Consider the following 16,944-nt stretch of genomic DNA (forward strand, 5'->3'; position numbering starts at 1 on the left):
CTCAGGATATTCTGTGATTCTTTGTACACTGGACGCAGAGACAGAATCATGGAATGCTTTGGGTTGGAAGGGACCTTAAAGACCCTCTCATTCCTGCCCCTGCTGTGGACTGGGATCCTCTGCTCTGACTCCAGAGCTCACATTTGGAATGTGCAGCTCTGTGGATGGGTTTTGCTTTCTTGGTTCAGTGCGTTAGAAGTGAAAGGGCAGAAACAGAGGGTGCAGGTGCCACCAGGAGCCACAGGAGATGTGTCCCTAGGAAACCAGAGCAGCTCACACTGCTGCTGGGCCACACATCTGATCCAGACAGATCCATAGTGAGCTGCAAATCTATTGATCCAAGCAGATTTATAGTGAGATAAAGACCTAATGATTCACATTTGGTGAGCTGCAGATCTATTGATCCAGATTTGTGGTGATCTACAGATCTGTCTATGGGTAGGTAGATCCATCCATTGATAGGTCTGTGTGCTCTTTTGATCCACACAGATTTACACTGAACTACAGATTTACATTTTCTATAAAAGAAGAAGCAATTCTTTCCAGGTCATTCCTGGGAGGTGCTTGTCTGACTCATTCTTAAGGCTGACAGACCTGGGAAATTCTTCAATTTCCTCATAAATGTCCAAAGCTTCACCATGTCTGTTATTGAAACATTTTCTCTTTGAATCAACCCTTTACTGCAGTTCATAGAATCCCAGAATGGGTGGGTAGAAAGGAACACCTTAAAGCCCATCTTGTTCTACCCCTGTCCTGGGCAGGGACACCTTCCACTGTCCCAGGCTGCTCCAAGCCCCGTCCAAACCTGGCCCTGGACACCCTCAGGGATGGGGCAGCTGTGTTATCTTTTATCAGCTCCCTAAAACCCAAGGACTGCTTTCATCCTTACCTCAATCATATCTATTTTCTGCTTTTTTTTTTGGTCCTTTCTTATTTGTCTGTCCCTCCAGGGACACTTGTCCTCTCTGGAATTACAGCAGCTGTTGTATGTCTTCCCTGAGGTGCAGCTCTCTTGATGAATACAAAAGGATAAGATGATGGAAGGGGTAATGTCTGTGAGAAGGACAGCAGGAACCAGAGTTTGCCAAACTATTTAATTTAATTTAATAAATATTTTATTTTATTGCCTTTTATTTAATTTTAATTTTATTTTTTCCGTTCCTTTCTTTTTCTTGTAAGCCACACGAGGGCAGTCTTATCCTGTCATTTGTAGGAAATGAGCTGAAATTCCCAGACAAAGGTTAAAGAGGCTCTCAAGAGCTATTTCCTACCAGAGAGTGCAATCAGAAACATTCCTCTTGGACTTAAGATGCATTTAAGGGCAGAACAGAACTCAAAATTGAAAGGAAAATAATTAAAAAAGATTTTTTTTACACTTTCCCTTGCATGTTTCCTTAACAAAGCCCTGCTGGCTGCCCCAGTCCCCTTCTTTTCCTGTATATGGCTATAAATTCTTCCATGGGGATCCTTTTCCAGGACTTTCCCAGAAACTGAGGTGAGGCTGAATTGTTTGTAGTCCCCAGACTTCCTCTTGAGTTTCCTCTGGAAGATGAGTGAGATGCTGCGGTTCATTTTTCAGGAACTTCCTTTTTCACCGTGACCTTTCAAAAATGACAGAAAAGATTCTTGCAATGATTCCAGCTGGTTCTCCCTGTGCCTTGGGATGTGTCTGTCCCATCTCACGGAGCTGTGTGTCCATCCCATGGAGCTGTGTGTCCATCCTGTCCCATCTCACGGAGCTGTGTGTCCATCCCATGGAGCTGTGTGTCCATCCTGTCCCATCTCACGGAGCTGTGTGTCCATCCCATGGAGCTGTGTGTCCATCCTGTCCCATCCCATGGAGCTGTTTGTCCATCCCATGGAGCTGTGTGTCCATCCTGTCCCATCCCATGGAGCTGTGTGTCCATCCCATGGAGCTGTGTGTCCATCCCACGGCGCCTTGTGTGTCCCACAGGCACCAGAGATCCCCAGCTGTGCCTTCCCCCACTGTGGGATGCACTCCCACAGATCCTGCCAGGAGTGTTCAGGGCAGGCTCAGCAGCAAAGCTGGGCCCAGCACATGGAGCACCTCACCCTTCCCCATGTCCTGTGACACTGTGGAATAAGTGGTTTCACACACAGGCTCGTTTTATTTCCAGAGGCCACTGGATGATGCAGCACAATGATTCCATGCCCAGAGGAAGGTGCCAATGGAGCCTAAATCTGCTGGGATCTGAGTATGAAGGAGCCTCACTTCTGGTCTGGATTTAGAAAGGAATTTTTCAGTGCCTCCTCCTCTTAAATGAGGTTGTCTTTTATTAGAGCAGCCTTAGAATCCATTTTTCCTGGGAGTGTCCAAGGCCAGGGTGGAGCAACTTGGTCTAGTGGAAGGTGTCCCCAGGGTGGAACTGGATGAGCTTTAAGGACCCTCCCAGCCCAAACCATTCCATGATTCCATGGTTCCATGGTTCCATGATTCCATGATTCCATGAGGTGTTGTACTTGTGTTGCTCTTCAGCCCATCCTTTCCTGGGACCAGATTTGTTCACAGGAGTGAAAGGGGTGAACAATCCTTTAACAAATGAAACTTTCCAGCCTCTGTGACAGCAAATGCAGCCCATAATAGTCCACTGCCAGCAAGAAAATGCAATCAGTGTCTTCCTTCATTCCACAAACCTCACTGAGGAGCAGCTGGACAAACTTTTTCAGGTGTAAGCACTGAGTTGGGTAGTGGATCCTTCTCCCCATGTGCAGTGAAGGAGATTCACTCATGGGAAGGAATTAGAATCATGGAATATCCTGAGCTGGAAGGGACCCACAAGGATCAGAGCCCAGCTCCTGGGCCTACACAGACACCCCAACAATCCCACCCTGGGCATCCCTGGGAGCATTGTCTGAGCGCTCCTGGAGCTCTGGCAGCCTCAGGGCTGTGCTCATTCCCTGGGGAGCCTGGGCAGTGCCTGCCCAGCATCCAGTGCCCACAGGAGGAGTTTTTTGGCCAGTTCCAGCCCAGACTGAACAGTGCCACGTAGAGCTTTGTGACTGAAGTAAGGTCTGCTTGCACTGGAGATTGACAGTCAAGTGCCAGTCCCAGCCACTGCTGAGAAAGCAGCTCTGACAGGCAGAACTGCTGGGATAAAGAAGGAAACTGGGATATGATAGCAGGGATCTAAAGCAGAAGCTCAGCACAGGCTCCTGAGGCCATCAAAGTGCTCAAGAAAGAGCTCAGGGGCTGATGTTGAGCACCTGCAGATGTAAAACCTCCAGGAGCACTTGAGCACCTGGTTCTGAGCACCCACAGCTTAAACTGCTGTTCACTGAGCCCTGGGCACTGATATCATTTGAGGGGCTCTAATTAATATCACTGCAAAAATACTGGCACCTTGCTGAATCGTTAGAGCAGCAAGGAGAGCTCAGCTCCCACATGCAGGGGAGGCAGCACTGGGGTGTTGTTCTTTCTGTAGGAGAAATCCCACAGGCAAAGAAGGAGCTATGTCCTCAGAATGTAGCTCAAGGCTTTTAAAAAGATGTTCTGCCAGATCTCTGGTCCCAGAGGGAAAATCAGTTCAGTGAGGAACTGCCCCTCCTGATCCAGAGGCCCTTCAGAAAGTGTGGGAAATTGGTTAAGACCTAGTTTTGATGGGATAAGAAAAAGAAAAACTACTAGAAGAGGGGGGAAAAAACTACAACCGGTTAGAAAGGATTTGCTTAGACTCCTGAGCACAAGGTGACTGTGCTGTGCAGGAATCATGGAATCTCTGAGGCTGGAAAGACCTCTCAGATCATCGGGTCCAGCCATTAACCCAGAAGCACTGAGAGAACAGAGGAACCAGGGTTCACAAAACAAGCAGGAGATGAAACACTGACAGATGAAATGGCATTTTTGTGTGGGGCTTTGGGCATGCACAAACTCACTGGAACAGAGAAGGCCAGAGGGTCTGGGAAAGAGGCAGAAAAACCAGTTTGGGGAAGGTTGATGGGATGTGATGTCTCAATTCTAACACAAGAATGGGAGAGCACCACACAAACCTGTGTGTTCAGAACACACTAAAGAATTTTTCTCTTCCCACAAATGATAATTAGCTGTGGATCTGTCATGTGCAGGGTCAGATGGCAGATATTTGTAGGGGTTTAAAAAAGGAATGAAAGAGCTCATGGAAGACCAGTCCTTGAAAGGCCACTGAGAAAAATGCACATTCCATGGTCAGAATGATCTCAGGATCAACTCCATACATTTGTACTGTTCTTTATCTTTTCTTGATGCATCAGATGGTTTCCAGCCCCACCTCAATAATGTTTCCCAACATGCTGAACCTTCACAAACCGTATTTCTACCAGCTGAGACATCAGCCACCATCATTCCAATGGCACTGAATGGGGACTGATACCAGGGAATAGGGAACAGCAGAGCAGTATCAGAAAAACAGCTCATCCTGCAGAGTGCAGGGCCCAAGGATGAGAGTTTCTGCCCATTACTGCAGTGGTTGAGAGGAAGTTACAAGAGAATAACTTATTCTATAACTTTATATATATATAAGAACTCTATATATGTGTGTGTGTGGGAATACTCACATGCACACACACATTTTTAATGTATATATGAGTAACGAAAGCAAAAGCTTTAGATCCATAAGTGATTCAGGCACAAAAAAAACTTTTCCACAAAACAAAACCCAGACCCCAAAACAAAAAGAAAAAGCTCCAACCCCCCAAAAAACCCAAAAGGCAAAAAGGACAGAAGCCTCAAACTAAAAGCCCACCCACACAAGCAAAAAACCCCAGGGACTAAACTGGTAACCAAAAATCACCATCTAATGACCTAGAACAGGAGACTTTCCCACTAAATGAAGTTTTGCATAGAACAAACTAACCACACAAGGGCCAGTGATGAACCAACTTCTAAGAAGAATCTTTTAAAACACTTCTGTTAGAATTCTAGATACTAAGAATTTTAGACTTTCTATACTGAAAGGTACAGACTCTCAAAAAACCACTACATTTAACTTGTGGAGAAAACATTTAAAATTAAATAATAAAATTAAATTATAAATATAAATATGTAATTTAATTTAAAATGTGTAGTATTACATAATAAAAAAAAACCATTAGAATTTAAAGTTTTAAAATATAGTAATATATGTAGGACACTTTGAAAGTATTTTAGTCGTAACTGGGCAAAGACTAAAGAACAGAACACCCCCCCATAAATACCTGACAGTTTTCCTGACAAGCCAGGGAAGAAGCCTCAGGAGCAAAGGTACATGGTGGGTGTGGGGCCTCACAGTGCTCTGTCCATGCTGGAGAACACTTTGTGTCCAAAATGTCTCTTTATATGTCTGAATATCTTAGGAAAAGTTCCTGTTCCAGTTCAGGGGGTGGCTGAGTCAGTACAAGCCCAAGGACCCTGCACAGTGATGTGGGAACAGGAGCAGAAGCTGCCGTGGGTGGTGGGAAACACAAACCTTATGCTTAAGGTTGTTTTAACTCCACCAGAATTTTCCCTTGTAAGAGCAGGGAATGTTGTAGCTGTAAGCTCAGCTGCTTTCACAGGTATTTGTTCAACACATTGTCTTTCTCTCATTTGGAGGGAACCTGAATTGATAGGAAAAACCCTTCAGTTGTGTTCTGAAGTCATCAATAGTTCCCAATCCCTTCAGAGGACGCTCCTGGAGTGCCAGGCTGCCTTCCCTGCAGGCAGAGGACAGGTTTCAGCAGGGCAGGGCTGCCCCTGTGCCGTGTCAGGGCCACCAGGGCTGCACCAGCTCCACTGGGATCTGCTCCAATCACCGCCTTTCCACCAGGAGCCCCTCAAGAGCTGCCTGAGATCCTTCAGCTGGGACATTTTGCTGTCACAGCAAGGGATCAGGGCGGTCACTACAGCTGAATTCCACTCACACTAAGCCCTGATTTCAGCTGGGGTAGAGTTTAAATCCTCTCCTGAGCAGCTGGTACAGGGCTCAGGGACTGGGAGCAGTGTCCCAGCATTTGGCAGCAGCTTGGACCAGGGGATCTTTAAGGTTCCTTCAAGCCCAGTCTGGGACTCTCTAATAGTGTTGGTCACACACAGATGTGTCAGTGGGTGCTGAGTTGTGCTCCCTAAATTCAAGGACTTTTCAGGGTCCCATACTCTGCACAAGAAGCTGGGATGGGGCATGGCCAGGACAGCTGCCTGAACTGCCAAAGGATATTCCAGAGCACAGAATGTCATGTCCAGTACATAAACTGGGAAGAGTGGGCTGGAATCCACTGATCCATTGAATCCATTGTTGCTTGAGGATTAGCTGGGCAACAGTTAATGGGTGGTGAGCAACTTTATTGGGCTGAAATTACATCTAATTTGGGGCTTATTTATCTGTCTCTTGTTGCTGTTGTTGTTATTGTTGTTATTATTATTTCTTCCAGACATTAAACTGCTCTCATCTCAGCTCATGAGATTTACCCTTATTTCTTCATTGTCTCCCCCATCTCCCCAGGGAGAGGAGTGAGTGAATGCGTGTCTTGTGCTTGGTTGCCACCTGGGCTTTTCCATGCCCCTTCAGCTGTCACTCTGCAGCCATCTGTGTGTGAGGGGGTGTTGGGATGGCCTGGCTGGGTTTGGGTACCAGGGCGGTGGCAGAGGTGGCTCCTGTGAGCAGCTGCCAGAAGCTCCCCCCGTGCCTGGCAGAGCCAATTCCAGCTGTGTCCAGGACAGAGCCACCACTGACCAAGGCAGAGGGCAGCACAAATGGTGGGGACACCCTGGGGATAACTGAGCAGAGAGTAAAAAGCCCCCAGGTTATTGCACAGCTGGAATTGTGGCCAGAGAAGAGCAGGGTGAAACCATGGGAGGGGAACAGCTCTGCAGACACCAGAGCAGGGCAGGAGGAGGGCAGGAGCTGCTCTAGGCAGAGATTGCTCTGGGATTCCCTGGGGAAGCCCATGGGGAGCCAGCTGTGCCCCTGCAGCCCATGGGGTGTTGAGAGTTTTTTGCAGATTGAGGAGTTTTTGTTAGACAATGGCCATATTCAGCCAATGCACAATCCAACCTGCTTGTACTAATGGGCAATGGATACATTCACAAACAATGAATAATGGACATATTCAGAAATGGGATCGGTATATCCTTGAAAGAGATACAAGAAGAAGAATCATCAGGACTCAGCAAGTTTGTCAGCAAGTTTGGGAAAGTCAGGAAAAAAAAGTAAATCATGGGTGGGCCTGACAAGCACAGCAAGATGCGTGAAAAATTAGGCGATCCAATCAGCATTCTAATTTAGACACGTGAACAGCCAGGATTAGCCAATCATGTATTAGCTAGAGACACGTGGACAGTAGAGATTTATTATAAATATAGTCTTTTTAAGGATAATAAATTTGGCTTCACTGGATCATGTTGGTCATGGTGTGTTGGCCCTGAACGTCCGCGTCCTGCAGGGGAGGGCTTGTGGGGAGCAGAGATGCACCTGCAGCCACTGGAGGAGCCCAGGCCCGAGCAGGGGGTGCCTGAGAGGGGCTGTGAGCCCGTGGGAAACCCGTGCTGAGCTGGGTCCTGGCAGGGACCTGCAGACCCATGGAGAGGGCAGCCCATGCTGGGGGAGGCTCCTGGTAGTACCTGTGGCCCTGGTACCTGGGTTTCTGTGACCCCACAGGGGACCCGGAGTGGAGCAGCTCCTGAAGGACTGACCCTGTGGCAATGACCCACGTTGCAGCAGTTTGTGGAGGGCTGTTGCCCATGGGGTAGACTCAAGCTGGAGGAGTCCATGGAGAACTGTCTCCCCTGGGAGGGTCCTTGTGGTAGAGCAGCAGTGGAATAACATGCAATGAACTGAACATAACCTCCATTCCCTGTGCTGATGGAGGGAGGAGGCAGAACTGGTAAGGAGGGAGGGGTGGGAGAAAGGTGTTTTTAAGGTCAGCTTATTCTTGTCATTATCCTGCTCTGATTTTGTTAGAAATACATTCAGTTAATGTCCCTAATTCCAGCCTGTTCTGCCCATGAGGGTGTTGGTTGAGGGGTCTGTCCTGGCCCTTATCTCAACCCAGGAATCCTCCATCCTATTTTCTCTGCCCTGTCCAGCTGTGGAGGGCAGTGATGGAGAGGCTTTGGTGGGTGCCTGGAATGCAGCCCCATTACAGCTGGGCACAGAGAGATAATGGATTAATTTAACTCTTTTTGTCCTCCCTGAGGGGAAGGTTCCCATTGCACCCAGCCACTGCTGCCGTGGGACCCTGGGGGTGTTGGGGAGCAGGGCAGTGGTGCCTGCTCTGCTTACCCACTCCACAGCTGCCAGTTCTGGAGGCAGAGCTTGTTGTTATTCACATGATAAAATAATTTTAAACATCTCTTGTCAGCTCACTGTTTTTTGACTTCCGTGACATCATTACCATCCCCAGTAGACTCTTCTTATTAAAAAAAAAAAAAAAGACATCTGTGTACATTTTCAGAAATGCTGAGAACTCAGAATCTGTTCTCACCTTCGGAGACCTTGACAAATGGTTTGTCATAAAATCAGTGGGTTGAATATGCACAACCTGGCGATGGGCTGTTGATGAACCCATTACCAGGGCTTGGAGTAACTCTTAATTTGGGGGGAGCTGCCACTCCAAACTGTCAGGTTACACTTACGTGAAGCAGATGTGCTGCACATTGATTTATTCATGTGCCCAGAGTGGAACATCTTTCTAAATAAAAGTGAAATGTAATTTTAGCCCAAGGTCATTATTAGTATTCCTTATTTTGTGCTTGTTATAAAAAGCCCATCAACTGCATCTCAGTGATCCCAAAACCTGCTTTGGGACTGTCTAACCTAGTCCACACCTTAAATTTCTTTGCCTTATTCCAATTGTTAAAGTTCTAATTTTTTTTCCCTTATGTTTCATGAGATGAAGCATTTTTTTTAGGGTTCATAGCACAGTGATCCATGCCATTACAGCAGATTTTAATATTCTGGCTGGATAATCCTTTTTTCCCCTGGCTTTTGAGGTTAATGGGCAGCTCGGTGGATTTTTGCTGACGTGTCCCCCAAAGGATTTCTGTGAACATTCAGTGTAACCTGAGGTTTGGACTCTGCAAACTTAAACCCAGGCATCTCCCTCATCCTCTGGGAGGACAAGTGAGGGTTAGGAGTGGAGTTAAGGTTATGGTTAGGGGTGGAGCTAGGTTGGTATTAGGGTTGTGCTTCTGCCAAGGTCTGGGCGAATGTTTGGGTTAGGATTTTTTTCATGGGTTACATTATGGGGTATTTTTCTGGTGAGGATCAACATTAGGTTTAAGGTTAATGCTTCTTTTGTGTTAATGTTAGGGTTACAGAAGTATCAGAATGTTCTGCAGGTGCATTCAAGGTGATCTCCCTGCACCTAGCAGATTTGGCAGCTGAAATCTCTACAAAGCTCTTTTATTCATCACTGAGGTCAGTTTTCACATTAACCAGGATTTCTGAATTTGTGTTTTATTTTTTTACCTTTAGGTGAGTCTTGCGTCGGTCTTCTCCAGCCTGATCACCCTCAGAAGCTGCTGCATCACATTCACAGCTTTTTATGTTCCCTTTCAAAATCTGGGATCAACCCCTTTGCATTCCAACAACCACCTGACAGCAGGTTTGAACCTTCTATTTACCCTGTAGAGTTCTGGCAGCCTTGGAATAAGGGGGGAGACACTTTCCCTCCCCCTCAGCAGTGGTGGGACCTTTGCTGCAGCCCTCCAGGGCACAATTGCAGTCACTCCCTCAGCAGCTTTGGGGTCCCTGCTGTGGCACTTCCCTGTCCTCTCTCAGTTTCTGCAGTGGCCAAACATTTCCCCTCCAGCCGTGTCCTGCACACCCTGGGCAGCCTCTCCAGTGGAGCAGCAGTGGGAAGGGACAGGGTGGCATCCTTCCTACCTGGGGATGGAGGATGGTGGCAAAGGGCAAAGCCATGGCTGAGGCCGGGAGAGAGGAGCGGTGGCACTTTGGGGTGGAGGAGCTGTGCCTGGAGAGGCACTCCCCACACTGCTGGGAATGTCCCCAGACTGCTGGGAATGTGGCAAAGCAAAGCTGCAGGCTGGGCTGGCACTGCAGGGATGATCCATGTGGCTGCCCTGGGCATGGGGAAGGGGCAGCAGCAGCTCCAGAGCCAGGCAGGGTTTCCATCTCTGGCAGGGAAGGGTGAGGAATTCCCCTGGCATTGTTTGTGCCCTCACACCAGGCAGGTTAGTCCACAGAAGTGTGTTTCTCACAGAATCATGGGGTGATTTAGGCTGGAAAACCTCTCAGATCATCAAGTCCAGCCATCACCCAGCGCCTCTGTCATGTTCACCCTGACCCCTGTCCCCAGGTGCCACATCCACATGATTTATGAACACTTCCAGGGATGGTGACTCCACCCCTGCCCTGGGCAGCCTCTGCCAGTGCCTGACCAGCTGTTCTGTGATGAAACTTTCCCAATACCCAACCTAAACCTCCCCTGGCACAGCTTGAGGGTGTTTCCTCTCATCCCCCTTGTTCCCTGGAAGCAGAGCCTGCCAGGAAGTTGTGGAGTTATTAGTTAATAAGCCATTAAACATCATCTTATCTGGGCCCAGGGTAAAGATTTCCTATCACAAAGCAAATGAACGCCAAACAACCCCTGAAATGTTATTTTAGCCCATTTTTAACAACATTCCCCAGACAGCCCTGTGGATGTGCCAGAAAGGGGTCCTGTGACATGTTCAGAGCTTCCCAGATGCTGCCTTGAGCTCTGGATTAATCATTTCCCTTTCTCCCCCTAATTTGACTCGATTTTCCTGCTTCTGTTCAATGCAACTGTAGCATCCAGGAGTGGAACTCGATCCATGGGGGCCCCCTCAGCTCAGGGTATTCCATGAATCTGTGATTCCATAAATGGGTGCTCACACCTGACTCTTCTCCTGCAAGCTCAGTGCCCCAGAATTCCTTCAGAGACCCTCTGGCACTCAATAATATTTAGCAATGGATCATATAGAAGGTGTTTAATGATTAATGGTATTTGGAAAAATATCATATACCCTGAGAAGTTTTACACTTTCTCTATTCCCATGCCAGTAAGTGAAGATTTGCAGAGTGAGGTAATTTTATTAAACCAACTGATAAAACTGGAAAAAAGAAGAGAAATGCTTTGAAAATTCACCATCTTTGAGTCTTAACCAGAAACTGCAAATTTCTTGCCAAGTTCTGGCTGAAAATAGCTGTGCTGAGTTTCACTTAATTTTTTAAATCAGTTTGGAATTAAAGGATGGTTGGTGGAAATGTGGAATGTGATAATTATTGTGGAGTAAAAGAAATGGCTGGAGCCAGGAGGAAGAGTGGGAATCCAGAGTTGGTCTCTGAATTAGCTGCAGGTTGACCTTGGGGATCCATTGCCCATCAGCAGCTCGAGCCCACACCTCCTTTCACTTCCATCCCAAGGGAATTGTCCGTGCTCTGAAAGGAGCATCTCTGCTGCATCTGTCCGGGGCTCCAGAAGATTTTCTGGAGCTTGGAGAAGCTCTGGGAGTGCTACAGGATGCTCCACTGCCTGTGAACCCATGAACAAACTCCCTTTCCACACATTAATTACGGGTTTTGCTGAAGAAAGTCTATGGAAAGGCAGAAGCAGATGGGAAGAGATATTTGGACATTTTAACGATCTCTTCCTGTGCCTAATGGAAGGGGGTTAAATGTTGAATTCCATAACTCTTCAAACCCTTTGGGTAAGCACTGACCCAGGCTGTTACAAGTTGCTGCATTTGCTGTGAAATTGTCCAGTCCCTGCTGGAAAGCCCTGACTTTGCCAGAGCTGGAAATTCCCAGGGAGATTCTCCTTTGGCTGAAACACCTCTGGACAATGACACCCATGTCCAGGCAGGTTTTTATCTGTGGGTTCCACACAGAGCTCAGTCACCCAGATGGATGTGAGGGTACAGACGGGCAGTTAGTCAGATCAATAGAGCAAATACAATTTAAAGCCATTAAATATTAACAGTGCTGTGCTCAGGATGTCCCAGACATCCCCTGTGTGTGTCCCTGCTATCTAAGGAATATTTGCACCCCTGTTTGCTTATGAGACTGTCTGAAGTTTGGGGACTAGGTATGATGGAGTTTTCTTTGCTGCAGCAGCCCCTGAGCTCACAAACTCCTGGAATGGGATATCTCTGAACAAAGCCCTTTGGCTTAAATAAACTCCACTTCCATCAGCCTTTTTATTTCCCTTCTGCACTTCATAAACATGGAAACACATCCCAAAATCCTTGGTTTGCAAGTGCTGCTCTGCTGTGATCACCACATTTTTATCCTATGGACCATAGATAGAAGCCCTGTGAGGAACAACTGAGGGAGCTGGGGGTGCTCAGCCTGGAGAAAAGGAGACTCAGGAGTGACCTTATCACTCTCTATAACTCCCTGAAAGGTGCCTGTGCTCAGGTGGGGTTGGTCTCTTTCTCCAGCAGCACTGACAGAACCAGAGGACACAGCCTCAAGCTGCATCAGGGAAATATAGGTTGGATATTAGGAGAAAGTTTTTCACACAAAGAGTGTTAAGGTTCTGGAATGGCTGCCTGGGGAGGTGGTGGAGTCACCATCCCTGGATGTGTTTAACAAAGCCTGGATGTGGCACTGGGTGCCAGGGTTTAGTTGAGGTGTTGGGGCTGGGTTGGACTCCATGATCTTGTAGGTCTCTTCCAACCTGGGGATTCTGTGATTCTGTGAATGGATATGTATCCCTGTTTGAAAAACAATGAAATGGACACCAAGCCAAGGATGTCCTGGGAATGCAGAGTCATCATAGCCTGGCTAAGCAGGACCTGCCTTTAACTTGCTGGATCAGGAACCTTTTCACCTTCAGCCTGAAGCAGGAGATGGAAGTGAGGCATCAGATCCTACAGGAAGGTGCTTTGGGGCATCACAGAGCTAAGGAAGGACCAGGAAAAGAGATGTCAATGACCTTTGCATGGAATCATCAAATTGTTTGGGTTGGAAGGGGTCTCAAAGATCAGCAAGTGGGGTTTGGTCACTGCTGCACTGGCCAGAAAGGCAGAAGCAATAAAGGGTTTGTGCCTGGCAGTGTCCAAGGCCAGGCTGGACAGGGCTGGGAGCAGCCTGGGACAGTGGAAGGTGTCCCTGCCATGGCAGGGGTGGCACTGGGTGAGCTTTAAGGTCTCTCCCAACCCAAACCACTTTATAATTCTCTGACATGATTCTACAGCACAAGTGTGAAATTTCATCTCAGCCACAAATTTCTCACTGTGCCTGAGCAGGAGCTGGAGGAACTGCCTGGGAGCAAACACTTATTTCTGTTTAATGGCTTTGCAAACCTTCCTCCTCATCGGGGCAGCCTGGGAGATGCCAGGCTGGGAACCTGGAGGTGAGAGCCCAAAATCCACTGTGCTCTCAGTGCAGATTGATTCAAATGTAAGAAATTCACTCATTTGTAAGAAATTCACTCGTTTTCTTAAAGACATCCTGGCAGTCATTATGCCAGTGATGGGCATGCTGTTACCATGGGTTTGGGGTAAAGGAAAAACCACAAAATTCCCAGCATATTTTACTTTCTTTGTCTTGCTGAGTGGCTCACACGTTTGGACCGGACTTGGTGCACAGCTAAGCATTGGTTTGTGCTCAAAAGTAACAAAACCTAACAAATTCCTTGAGCCCAAGAAGCACAAATAAATTATTTAAGTGTTAGAACCCCTTTGAAGAGAGACTAAGGAGCACTTTGCCTGTTTTTTTTTTGGTGGTGGTTTTGTGGGTCTATTTATTTATTTTAAGAAAAGGGCAGAAATGAAGATTCAAATTCCCTTTAGTGACTCTGGGTTTACTGATGTAAAAATCCTCCTCTCCCAGGAGATGGCAGAAGAGCCCCAGTGATGGCCAGGGACAGGCACTGCTGCATGATGGATGTTTAAACACTGGGAAAAATCTGGGAGCTGTTGAGCTCCGATCCAAATGATCAAAATCTTACAGATTTACAGCCAAGGCCTTTCCTGCTGTCTGTAAATTCTCCTGCTCTGCACGCATTGATGTGTCAGGGCTGGGTTTCGTGTCACATGTCCCTGTGGCTGAAGCAAAGGGAAAGCAGAGGAGGGTGGAAAGGGCTGCAGTGACTGCTGGGGAGATGCTGGGCAGGAGTGATGGGATGGCAGTGTCAGGTTTGAGGTTAGGCCTGGGACTGGAGGACGGAATTCCTCAAAATGAGATCACCATAATAACATTTTATAAGTCTGTAGGTGGGAGAGGGTGGAAACTGGGATGGAGGGAGCCACAGAGCTCCTGCACCTGGCTGTGTGTGGGGTGGGGCTGTGGAGCACAGCAGGGATTTCAGGCAGCAGCACTGGCAGAGTGTTGGACTGGCTGAGAGAGAGCTGGAGCTGCTCCAGCTCGGGTCTGACACCTGGAATGTGACGTGGAGGGACCTGGCAGCCGTCAGGCTGCCTGCTCATGGAGTGCCAGAATGGTTTGGGTTGGAAGGAACCTTAAAGCTCATCCAGTGCCCCCCCCTGCCATGGCAGGGACACCTTCCACTGTCCCAGGCTGCTCCCAGCCCCATCCAGCCTGGCCTTGGGCACTGCCAGGGATCCAGGGGCAGCCACAGCTGCTCTGGGCACCCTGTGCCAGGGCCTCACCAGCCTCACAGGGAGGAATTCATTCCCAAAATCCCATCTAACCCTGCCCTCCCTCATCCACCAGGGAGCTGTGGCAGAGCATCGTGCCCAGCCCTGGAGCTGTGACATGGCCAATAACCCAAAGGTGTTTTATATGGCCAACACCACGGGCAGGGACATCCCCCTTTTCTGGGGTGTTTTTCTGCAGCCTTTCTGCTGCAAGAGATTCATCCAATCCCCCCTGTGTCCTCAGCCAGCTGTCCCCCTTCCTGCTCACACACACTCTGCAACTCAAGGCTGTTTCCCAGCAAGTTGCTCCTGATCTACCAGCCTGAGCAGTCTTTAGCTCCATGAATATTTAACTACTTCATAGGAAGCTGAATAACTTTAAGAGGCAGGAGAGGAAAAGGCTCATGGTAAGAGGCCTTAGATCTGCTGTTCAAGGGGTTTGTGCAGGGGAGCAAAGACTGAATCTGAACAACTTAATTGTCTTGTGCAGTTTCCAAAGTGAGCTCAGCCTGATATTGCAGATCTTACAGATATTTCACACACCCCCAACAAAAATTAGGAGCCCAAACACCAAGGGCATGTTTTAGACCAGTGCAGAGTTCAGCAGGCACCTGTGACCTTAACCCTGCCCTGCCCTGGGGCTGTGATGGAGGAAGAGCCAACCCAACCTTTATCCCACACTATAAAATCTGCACTCCCAGGAGTTGCTCTGTGGTTTCTTTGTTTTAAAAAGTCAAGGTTTAACCAGGTTACCTTATCTGCTGCATTATTGTTTAAAAAAATGTTTCTTTTGTTTCATCCCCGAGGTCTTTGCATACCTTCCTCTGCTTGGAGCCTGAATTTAACGAATTCAAGAGTTTTCCAGAACATCAGAGGCAAAAGGCACACACTGAATGATACAAAAATATTTCTTTTCTTTCAAGGTATATAAACAGCTGCCCTTTCATTTTAACAAAGACCTTCCATCTCATTTGTCATAGAGAAGTATAACACCACTGCAAATAAAGATCATGTGTGGAAAAAAATCTCACTTGCCAGATCAAGAATCTAAACTATGTAACTGTTTCCAAGATTACCGTGGAAACCAAATTACTACTAAAAGGACATTAATCTGTCTCTGACCCTGAAATGCTGTAGTGAAGGATTTTTGTAGTTACCCATTAGCTCTGCCTAGGAATTTCTTCAAGCATTTAGGAATTCAACATTAATTGCCTGTGAGGGTGAATAAGCCATGAAGTTACCTCCACAAACCCTTTCCCAGATCAAAGCAACACCCAAAACCAAGAGAAGAAAGAGATTTCTGGTATTTTCAAGCTGCAATTTGCGTGATTCAGGTGCAATTGAGTGTGGCTTTTGCATCGGAATATTTCTTCCAGAACATGATTAGCATCCACAGGCACCATGAATTTAACAGAATTTACCAACAACTAGATCAATCTCTGCTAAAAATGTTCTTAAGTGTAAAGAAATTTAAAATACAATTGTGTTCATCTGGCTCAGCATCCCTACTGAGAAACAATCAGCCAAAGACCTCAGTGAAGAGAATCTTTGAGTGGGGAACAAAGACAACTGAAATATAAACTGCTTAATATATAAAAAATAATAGTTTTCTCTTAGAAATGAAAACCCTCTTTCTGTATGTGCTTATAGACCCTTTTAAAACATGTTTTGATTAATTTTTGCTATTTTTTTCCTGGCTGCTGTCCCTGTTAGGGGAGACTTTCACTGGAAACAGTTCAGCAGGGAGCAGAAAGTGGTGTTCAGAAACCAGAATCGAAGTATTTTGTCAAATCTTTCCCTGTGAGCCCATCTCTGTCTCTTGCTGTCACCAGTCACTTGGATTTTCTGCTTAGAAAAACAAGTTTCTAGATTTAATTTGGAGATTTTTTTTTTTTTTAGCTTAAAATTCTTTCAATTTTCTTGGAGTAAGAGGTCAAAGCTGCGTGCAGGGGGGGGATGTGCCACGGGATTCTCTGAGGCTTCATGTAATTGCTGTGGAGTGGAAGAGCATCCTCCCTTCAGAGGAGATAAAATGCGCACGGGGAGGAGCCTGAGCTCAGCTGATGGGGTTGTGGAAGGGGAAAATGTGGAACAAAGGTCAGGAAAAAGGTCTGGCAGGACAATTGGCAGGAACTGGTTCTCCCTTCAGCAGGAATCAGCCTCTGCTGGAGCTGGGGTTAATGACATTCTCCCCAGCAGGAACCTGGGGTAGAGCAGGTCTGGGATCCCATGGAAACACCTGCACAAGCAGCTCGTTCATCTCACTGTGCTAAACCCCCTCCCTCTGTCATAGTGCAGAATCCTTAATTCCAATGTCACTTTCATTTTTGTTGTTTGTTTCTGGGAAGGACTAAAGATCTGTGTGCTAATTCACTTGGAATCAGTTATTGTGGAAAACCCACGGAGTG

This window comes from Ammospiza nelsoni, chromosome 22 (genome assembly GCF_027579445.1).
Source record: "Ammospiza nelsoni isolate bAmmNel1 chromosome 22, bAmmNel1.pri, whole genome shotgun sequence".
NCBI classification, from domain to species: Eukaryota; Metazoa; Chordata; class Aves; order Passeriformes; family Passerellidae; genus Ammospiza; species Ammospiza nelsoni.